Source organism: Mesoplodon densirostris, chromosome 10 (genome assembly GCF_025265405.1).
Source record: "Mesoplodon densirostris isolate mMesDen1 chromosome 10, mMesDen1 primary haplotype, whole genome shotgun sequence".
NCBI classification, from domain to species: Eukaryota; Metazoa; Chordata; class Mammalia; order Artiodactyla; family Ziphiidae; genus Mesoplodon; species Mesoplodon densirostris.
The window spans coordinates 62,497,774-62,508,486 of record NC_082670.1 but is presented as its reverse complement, the minus strand read 5'-3'; the positions used below and the strand labels follow the sequence as shown (position 1 = coordinate 62,508,486).

At 39.6% G+C, this 10,713-nt stretch overlaps 1 non-coding gene across 1 annotated transcript; it reads left to right on the top strand.

Moving 5' to 3' along the window:
- The first annotated feature begins 9,837 nt into the window (after positions 1-9,837).
- Positions 9,838-9,910, top strand: TRNAE-UUC (transfer RNA glutamic acid (anticodon UUC)). The gene has a single exon. It is a non-coding gene; the product is annotated as a tRNA-Glu (tRNA).
- Positions 9,911-10,713: the final 803 nt, after the last annotated feature.

The window sequence follows — 10,713 nt, the reverse complement described above, 5'->3', positions numbered from 1 at the left end:
TGGGCATTTACCCTTATATCCCCACCAGACCCCACAGATATGGGTCCTGAGAATAGCTCCTAAGATTCCACCGGGTTGTCTGTTCGATTTCCTTTCTTCAGCAAAATTTCCACATCCAAAACTTCCCTTCATCTCAGCTGGAAAGATGAAAACAACTAAGGCTTAACTTCCAGGAAATTTTAGGGTGGTGAGTGATCAACAGTATCTATTCCTGGGCTTCCCTGGTGGCGCAGTGGTTGAGAGTCCGCCTGCCCATGCAGGGGACACGGGTTCGTGCCCCGGTCCGGGAGGATCCCACATGCCGCGGAGCGGCTAGGCCCGTGGGCCATGGCCGCTGAGCCTGCACGTCCAGAGCCTGTGCTCCGCAACGGGAGAGGCCACAACAGTGAGAGGCCCGCGTACCGAAAAAAAAAAAAAAAAAAAGGGTATCTATTCCTTTCCTATGGCACTTTACTTTCCAGTCTTCTTGTCAGGACTTTGAAAAGCTCACTTGCTGAGATCTTCTGTGACCACTTGTGCTGCCTACACTTTCATGCAAAAATGAACCAGCCAGGGGTACACAACAGAAATGAATCCCACAAACATAAGTTTGGATGAAAAGGAACCAGACACAAAGGAATACATATGGTCCCATCTACTTAAAGTAAAATCACACACAAAACAAAGAACAGCAAAACTATGTTTAGGGGAGTGTGTTTAGGTGGTAAAAATATAGAAATGCAAGGAAATTGTTACAATACATCAGAATATAGTTTACTTTGTAGGAAAGGGAAGGAAGAGGAATTGATCGAGAATGGCAGGAGGGGACTTCTGAGTTTCCCGCAGAGTTCTAGATCTGAGTCTGGCTCGTGATTCCAGGGGAGCTTATCTTATGAAACTTCACTGGGTTGTACATTTTTAACTTCATATACTACTACATTTCATGATAGAAATATTTTTTAAATATTGTTACTTACACTGTACTTCCAGAGTTGAATATTACCCAGAGCTTTTAAGCCTCATGATTTTCCTTTGAGTAGGCCCTCCAAAACTAGAAGTAGAGTTGACCATTGAACAACACAGGTTTGAACTGTGCAGGTCCACTTATACAGGATTTTTTTTTCAATAGTAAATACTATAGTAGTACACGATCCATGGCTGGCTGAAACTGCAGATGCAGAACTGCAATACAGAGGACCTATAAATTATACTTGGATTTTTGACTGCACAAAGGGTCTGTGCCCCTAACCCCTGTGTTGTTCAAGGGTCAACTGTAGTTCTCTAAGTCATTTACAATCTTAAGGCCTCTTCCCATTGTAAAAATTAATTCCCTGTTCAAAACTATTTGGATTTAATTCTGCTTTGCAGTTAATTTTTATCAAACTTAAAATAGGAACTCAGTCAAATAATTCAAACTAAATTATAAACTCACTGATAGTTCTCACATTCTTCCCAACTTTGTTAAAAAACAAAGAGGATAGGAAAGGAATCTGTTCTCAACTTGACTCAGACCACCACCACCACATAAGAAAGCACGTTTTAATTACTGAATTTGTTCAGTGCCCAAAAATATGAATCAGGTATGTCTCTTATCAGTGTTCAGCCAATATGAGACCAGACCATCTGCGTTACTTTTATATTTAAAATGATTTTGAAAAGATTGCCGAGTGATGTCAGCATCATGGTGGCATGAGACACTCTCTTTGTCTCTCCCTTTCCATCTAAAACAACTATAACTCAACAAAGTTTCCCCTGACCAACACACCAGGACCCCGGAAAGATCTGTACATCTGCATCTCTGAAGGTGGGTAGACTGGAACACATAAAGGAGGCAGAACCCAGGGAAGAGTGAAACCAGTGCCTACGATCCTGGCTCCCCTGCTGAAGTGACTGAGTCCCACAGCCCAGAGAACCTAGTAGCAGCAGTGGAGGCAGCGCACATGAACCCGCCTCCTGACTGCAGCCGTGCCCATGGCCACAAGGAAGTGAACAGCAGCAGTGGCAGGGCCCAAACCCTGGTCCCTCTAGCCACGTGACTCTGCACCCCACCCCACCTGCAGCAGCAGAGCTCAAAAGCCCAGCTACCCCAAATGTGGTGTAGGTGCCAGAGATCCTGGCTCCCCCTTCCATTTCCCCCCTCCCCCCACTGCAACAGTGGTGCCTATGCCCTAGGTGATCCTGGGGGCAGCAGAGGTGCCCGCCATCCTAGTGCCCCCATAATGACACCAGTGACAGCAGTGACACTGGCAGCAAGGTACCAGCAAACACAGAGGCCCAAGCAGCAACAACAAGGGCACCAGCAACACCTCTGGCACAGGCAGCAGAGGGTGGAAAGTGCCAATTTCCAAATGTAGCCAGAGGCAGCTCAGGTAAATGAAACAAAAAACTTGTGCTATAGGGAAACCTACTGAAAAATAAAATAAATGCCTTTAATTACCAATCCGTTGAACTGTTAGAATCAAATTAAACAAAGCTTTACCTAAATAAGAAAGGTGTTCACTACTTCAAATGCACTGGCAGAGGGAAAACTCATCGAGCACCATGAAAAGCCACAGTTATACAGTATCACAAAAAGAAAATAACAGTTCTCCAGAAACCAAACTTAAAGTCATGGAAGACTGTGATCTAACTGACAGAGAATTCAAAATATCTGTCATGAAGAAATTCAATGAGCTATAAGAAAACCCAGAAAGGCAGTTCAATGAGCTCAGGAATAAAATGAATGAACCTAAGGAATACTTTACCAAAGAGACTGAAACGCTAAAAAAGAACCAGGTAGAAATTCTGGAGCTGCACAACTCAATACATGAGACAAAGAATACATTACGAAGCATTGGAAATAGAGTAGACCAAATGAAAGACAGAATTAGCAAGTTGAAAACAGAATCTAGAAATGATCCGGGGAGAAGAGGAGAGAGAACTAAGATTTTTTTTAAATGAAGAAACTCTACAAAAACTATCCAACTCCATTAGAAAATGCAACATTAAAATAATGAGTATTCCAGAAGGAGAAGAGGGAGAAGGGAGCAGAGGTTATTTAAATAAATAATAGCTGAGAACTTCCCAAACCTGGGAAAGGAGCTGGATATACAAGTCCACAACACTAATAGAACAACCAATTATCTCAACATAAAGAGACCTGCTCCAAGACACACTATATTAAAACTGTCAAAAGTCAATGATAAAGAAAGGATTTTAAAGACAGCAGGGGGAAAAAATGACAGTAATCTACAAAGGTACCTCCATTAGGCTATCAGCAGATTTCTGAGAGGAAACTCTACAGGCCAGAAGAGAGGAGAATGACATACTCAAAATATTGAAAGATTAAAAACTGTCAGCCAAGAATACTCTAGCTAGCAAAGTTATCCTTCAGATATGAAGAATAAATAAAGGCTTTCCCAGACGAACAAAAGCTGAAGGGGTTCATCGCCGCTAGAACTGTCTTACCAAAAAAATGTTGAAAGGAGCTCTTCTACCTGAAACAAAAAGGCAAAAGTACACAAAATGTTGAGAAAGGTGATAAACGGACAAACAGAATCAGAAAATTCCAACTCTATATCAGAATAGGTTGTTAAGCACTTAATTATAGCATAAACGTTAAATGGGGGAAAAACATTTAAAATAACTACAGCTACTTCAATTTGGTAAAGAGGTCACATCATAAAAAGGGATAATTTATTACAACAGAAACATAAAAGAGTAAGAGGAAAAGGATGGAACCTGTATAGGCAAATGAAGATAAGATGCTATCAGCAGAAAAAGGACTATTTTATCTATGAGACATTTTAGATAAACCACATGATAACCACAAAACAAAAATCTAGAGCAGAGACATGAAACATGAGAAAAAAAACTGAGAAAAACATCATAGAAAAACCATCAAACTAAAATGGCAGACAGAAACACAAGGGAAAAGGAACAATGGAAATATAGAGCAACCAGAAAACAAAAGATAAAACGGCAGTCATAAGTCTTCATAATTACCCTAACTGTAAGTGAATTAAATTCACCAATCAAAAGACAGAGTGGCTAAATGGATTAAAAAACAAGATGCGATTATATGGTGCCTCCAAAAACTCAGCTCTAAAGACAAGGTAGGTACTTCCCTGGTAGTCCAGTGGCTAAGGCTCCACGCTCCCAGTGCAGAGGGCCTAGATTCAATCCCTGGTCAGGGAACTAGATCCCACATGCCGTAACTAAGTTCACATGCTGCAACTAAGAGTTCGCATGCTACAACCAAGAGGTCGCATGTCACAACTAAAATATCCCGCCTGCTGCAACTAAGACCCGGCACAGCCAAATACATAAATATAATAAATAAATAAAGTAAAGACAAATGTAGGCTCAATGTGAAGGGATGGAAGATGATACTCTGAGCAAACGGCAGCCAAAATGAAGAGTGCAGACATACTCATATCAGACAAAACAAACTTCAAGCCACAAAAGATTAACAAGAGACAAAGACAATATATAATGACAAAAGGGATAATTCATCAAGAAGACATAACATTTATTAATATATAGGCACCTAACCTGGAAGCACCAAAAAATATGAAACAATTATTAACAGACCTAAAGGGAGAAATTGACATCAACACAATAACTGTAAGGGACTTAAACACCCCACTTACATCAATGGATAGATCATCCAACTGGCCTTAAGTGAAACATTGCACCAGATTGACTTAGTAGACACACACACACACACACACACACACACACGTATATATATACATGTACATGTATATGTACATATATAAGTATATATATATATGTATATATATATACATGTACATACATATATATATATAAAACATTCCATCCAAAAGCTACAGAATACACTTTCTTCTCGACTGCACGTGGAACATTCTCAAGGATAGACCATGTGTTAGAACACAAATCTCAATAAACTTAAGAAAATTAAAATCATATCAAGCATCTTTTCTGACCACAACAGTATGAAACTAGAAATCAACTACAAGAAGAAAGCTGGAAAAATCAAAATATGTGGAGATTAAATAACATGCTACTGAACACCTATTGGGTCAACAAAGAAATCAAAGAAGAAATTTAAAAATGCCAAGACAGGGACTTCCCTGGTGGTACAGTGGTTAAGAAGCTGCCTGCCAATGCAGGGTACATGGGTTTGAGCCCTGGTCCAGGAAGATCCCACATGCCACGAAGCAATGAAGCCCATGCACCACAACTACTGAGCCTGTGCTCTAGAGCCCACAAGCCACAACTACTGAGCCTGAGTGCCACAACTACTGAAGCCCACACGCCTAAAGACCATACTCCACAACAAGAGAAGCCACTGCAATGAGAAGCCTGTGCACCGCAACGAAGACTAGCCCTCACTTGCTGCCACTAGAGAAAGCCCACATGCAGCAATGAAGACCTGACACAGCCAAAAATAAATAAATAAATTTATGTTTTTAAAAAATGCCAAGACAGGGCTTCCCTGGTGGCGCAGTGGTTGAGAGTCCGCCTGCCGATGCAGGGGACAGGGGTTCGTGCCCCGGTTTGGGAGGATCCCACATGCCGCGGAGCGGCTGGGCCCGTGAGCCATGGCCGCTGAGCCTGTGCATCCGGAGCCTGTGCTCTGCAACGGGAGAGGCCACAACAGTGAGAGGCCCACGTACCACACACACACACAAAAAGCCAAGACAAATGAAAATAAAAATATGACATACCAAAATCTATGGGATGCATCAAAAGCAGTACTAACAGGGAAGTTTATAGCAATACAGGCCTACCTCAAGAAACAAGAAAAATCTCAATCTAACCTTACACCTAAAGGAACTAGAAAAAGAAGAACAAATGAAGCCCAAAGACCGTAGAAGGAAGGAAATGATAAAAATCAGGGTGGAAATAAATGAAGTAGAGTTAAAAAGAGAATGAAAAGATCAATGACACTAAGCACTGGTTCTTTGAAAAGATAAACAAAATTTACATTTAGCTAGACTCACAAAAAAAGAAAAGGTTCAATAAATCAGAAACAAAGGAGGAGAAGTACAACAGATACCACAGAAACACAAGGGATTATGAGACTAGTTTGAACAGCGATACACCAACAAATTGGACAACCTAGAAGAAATGGATAAATTCTTAAATAGTATAACTTTCTAAGACTGAAACATGAAAAAATAGAAAATCTGAATAGACTGATCACTAGCAAGGAGATTTTAAACAGTAATCAAAAAACTCCCAAAAAACAAAAGTCCAGTATCAGATGCCTTCACTGGTGAATTCTACCAAACATTTTTTTAAAAGGACTTAAAAAAAAAAAAAAAAGTATACAGTGTGGGTGGGGAGGAGGAATTTTTCTCCTGGATTGAATTATAATTGCACTTATTATAATCAATCAAAACAAAAAACATTGTAAATTTATATAAATAATTGTTAAACAGAAAGTAAATTTTATTGGAATTAAAGCTCTTAATGAGAAAAAAAATAAGAAAGGACTTAATACCTATCCTTCCCCAACTCTCTGAAAAAATTGAAGAAGAGGGAACACTTCCTAACTCACTTTATGAGGCCAACAGTACCCTGATACCAGAACCAGATAAGGACAACACACATGAAAAAACATTACAGGGCAAAATCTCTGATGAACACAGATGGACAAAATCCTCAGCAAAATCTTAGCAAACCAAATACAAGAATACATTAAAAAGATCATACACCATGATCAAGAGGGATTTTATTCCAGAGGTGCAAGATGGTTCAACATCTGCAAATTGATCACCATGATATATCACATTAACAAAATGAAAGATAAAAATCATATAATCAACTCAATAGACACAGAAAAAGCATTTAACAAGATTCAACATCCATTTATGATAAAAAAAATTCTCAATAAAATGTGTACAGAAGGAAAATACCTCAACATAATAAAGGCCATATATGATGAACCCACAGCTAACATCATACTCAATGGTGAAAAACTGAAAGTTATCCCTCTAAGATCAGGAACAAGACAAGGGCCCACTCTCACCACTCTTATTCAACATGGCATTGGAAGTCCTAGCCAGAGCAATTAGGCAAGAAAAAGAAATAAAAGGCACCCAAATTGGAAAGGAAGAAGTGAACTTTTGGGAGTTCCCTGGCAGTCCAGTGGTTAGGACTCAGCTCTTTCACTGCCATGGCCCCGAGTTCAATCCCTAGTCAGGGAACTAAGATCCCACAAGCCATGCACTGTGGCCAAAAAAAGAAATAAACGTTTACTATTTGTGGATGACATGATTTTTTAATTTAATTAATTAATTTACTTATTTATTTTTGGCTGAGTTGGGTCTTTGTTGCTGGGTGCGGGCTTTCTCTAGTTGCAGTGAGCAGGGGCTACTCTTCGTTGTGGTGCGTGGGTTTCTCATTGCAGTGGCTTCTCTTGTTGCAGAGCACGGGCTCTAGGCACACGGGCTTCAGTAGTTGTGGCTCACGGGCTCCAGAGCACAGGCTGAGTAGTTGTGGCACACAGGCTTAGTTGCTCCGCAGCATGTGGGATCTCCCCAGACCAGGGCTCAAACCCGTGTCCCCTGCATTGGCAGGCAGATTCTTTTTTTTTTTTTTTGCGCGGTATGCGGGGCTCTCACTGTTGTGGCCTCTCCCATTGCGGAGCACAGGCTCCGGACGCACAGGCTCAGTGGCCATGGCTCACAGGCCCAGCCGCTCCGCAGCATGTGAGATCTTCCCGGACTGGGGCACAAACCCGTGTCCCCTGCATTGGCAGGCAGACTCTCAACCACTGCACCAACAGGGAAGCCCTGGCAGGCGGATTCTTAACCGCTGCACTACCAGGGAAGCCTAACATGATTTTATATATAGAAAATCCTAAAGACTCCACACACAAAAAAAACTATTAAAAATAATAAATAAATATAGTAAAGTTGCAGGGTACAAAATGAACATACAAAAATCTGTTGCATTTCTATACACTAACAATGAACTAGCAGAAAGAGACATTAAGAAAACAATCCCATTTACAATCACAAGAAAAAGAATAAAATACCTAGGAATAAATTTAACCAAGGAGTAAAAAGACCTATACACTGAAAACTATAAGATACTGTTGAAAGAAATTGAAGAAGACACAAAGAAATGGAAAGATATTCCATGCTCATGGATTGGAAGAATTAACATTGTTAAAATGTTCATATTACCTAAAGCACTCTACAGATTCAACTCAATCCCTATCAAAATCCCAATGATGTTTTTCACAGAAATAGAACAAAAAATCCTAAAATTTGTATGAAACCACAAAATATCCTAGCTAGCCAAAGCAATCCTGAGCCAAAAGAACAAAGATGGAGGTATCACACTCCCTGATGTCAAATTATACTACAAAGCTAGTAGTCAAAACAGCATGGTATTGGCAGAAAAACAGACACACAGATCAATGGAACAGAATTGAGAGCCCAGAAATAAACCCACACATATATGGACAACCAATTTATGACAAAGGAGCCAAGAACATAAAATGGAAAAGGGCAAGTCTTTTCAATAAATGGTATTGGGAAAACTGGACAGCCACATGCAAAATAATGAGACCAGACTACTATCTTACACTATACACAAAAATTAACTCAAAAAGGATTACATATTTGAATGTAAGACCTGAAACCACAAAACCATGCTCTTTGACATTGGCCTTAGTATCTTTTCGGATATGTCTTCTCAGGCAAGGGAAAACAAAAGCAAAAATAAACGAATAGGACTACATCAAACTAAAAAGCTTCTGCACAGTAAACAAAAAGACAACCTACTGAATGGGAGAAGATATGTGCAAATCATATATCCAGTAAGGGGTTAATATCCAAAATATCAATATGTAAGGAAATCATACAACTCAACAGTAACACCCCCCCCAAAAAAAAACCCTATTGAAAAATGGGCATGGGAATTCCCCAGTGGTCTAGTAGTTAGGATTTGGCGCTTTCACTACCATGGCCCGGGTTCATCCCTCGTCAGGGAACTGAGATCCCATAAGCTGCACAGGGTAGCCAAAAGAAAAAAGAAAAATGGGCAGGGGATCTGAATAGACATTTTTCCAAAGACATACAGATGGCCAACAGGCACATGAAAAGATGTTCAATATCACTATCAGGGAAATGCAAATCAAACACAATGAGCTATCACCTCATGCCCATTAGAATGGCTGTTATAAAAAAGAAAAGAAAAGGCAAGTGTTGGAGAGAATGTGGAGAAGGAACCCTCATACACTGTTGGTGGGAAAGTTAAGTTGGTGCAGCTACTATGGAAAACAATATGGAGATTCCTCAGTACATTAATAGAACTACCATATGATCCAGCAATTCTGAGTATTTATCCAAAGAATATGAAAACATGAATTTGAAAAGATATATGCACCCTATGTTCATTGCAGCAGTATTTATGATATGAAAACAACCTAAGTGCCCATCAACAGAAGAATAAAGATGTATATATATATATACAATGGAATACTACTCAGCCATAAAAAGATGAAATCTTGCCATTTACAACACCATGAATGGACCTTAAGGGTATTATACTAAGGGAAATAAGTCAGATGGAGAAAAATAAACTACTGTACGACTTCACTCATATGTGGAATATAAAAAAATAAAAATAAAACCAAACCAAACAAAAATAACCACATAGACACAAAGAACAGGTTGGAGGTTATCAGAGGGTAAGGGGGCTGGGGGGAAGGGCAAAAAGGGTAAAGGGGGCCAACTGTATGGTGATGGATAGAAACTAGACTTTTGGTGGTGAGCACAATGTAGTATATACAGAATTATAGTGTTGTACACATGAACCTTATATAATGTTATATACCAATGTTGCCTCAATTAAAAAAAAAAGATTCCCAGGAATTCCCTGGTGGTCCAGTGGTTAGGACTCTGCACTTTCATTGCCGAGGGCCCAGGTTCGATCCCTGGTCAGGGAACTAAGATCCCACAAGCCACATGCAGCCAAAAAAAAAAAAAAACGATTCCCATGAATGAATGATTGCCAGCTCCAAATAATGTGACCAATGGTAAAAGTCATCCTATGGTTGAAGCTTCATAGCGTGTGAATGACACATTTGAGGACAGGAAAACACCACCTGTTATTGGACACTGGATTACTCTAATACTAGTGACCAAGGCTTACCAATTGGAACATTTTTCTTCAATCCACCTCATACAATTAAAATCATAGTAGTAAGACTTTCTACTTACCTAACATAGCTCCTTCTGATATTTTAGCCACCATGCTTGTTCTTAGGACTCCAACCAGACTTTCTTCTTATGTATAACTGCTACTTGTTTCTCTTTTTTAACATATAAAAGTTTCTGCTTATGTTCACATTAGACTGCACCTTGGTAGAACGAGCTTCTCAGTTGTGGATCTGATGATAGAACCTTAAATGTATATAATTATTTTAATCGTAAATGGAGCAAAAAGAAGGAAAACTTGTGGATTTTCCCAACTTTATATTTCTATATGAATAAGATTCATGTGTACAACTAGTATGTGGAAATGTTTGCACTAATCTAAAAGTATACTTCTCTCGGGTTGCTGACTTCAATATTTAGTATTGGTTTATGTACATAATGACTCCTTGGACTCTTTCTCACCTAGGGAGAATCTTCCACAGCCATTTTAAATAAACCACAATGATGTATCTGAGGGCAGGCAGTCTGTTTTCTGCTCTCATTCAAACCTAAAGTTGCAGAGGGAAAACATCCATACTTAGACAAATTTTCT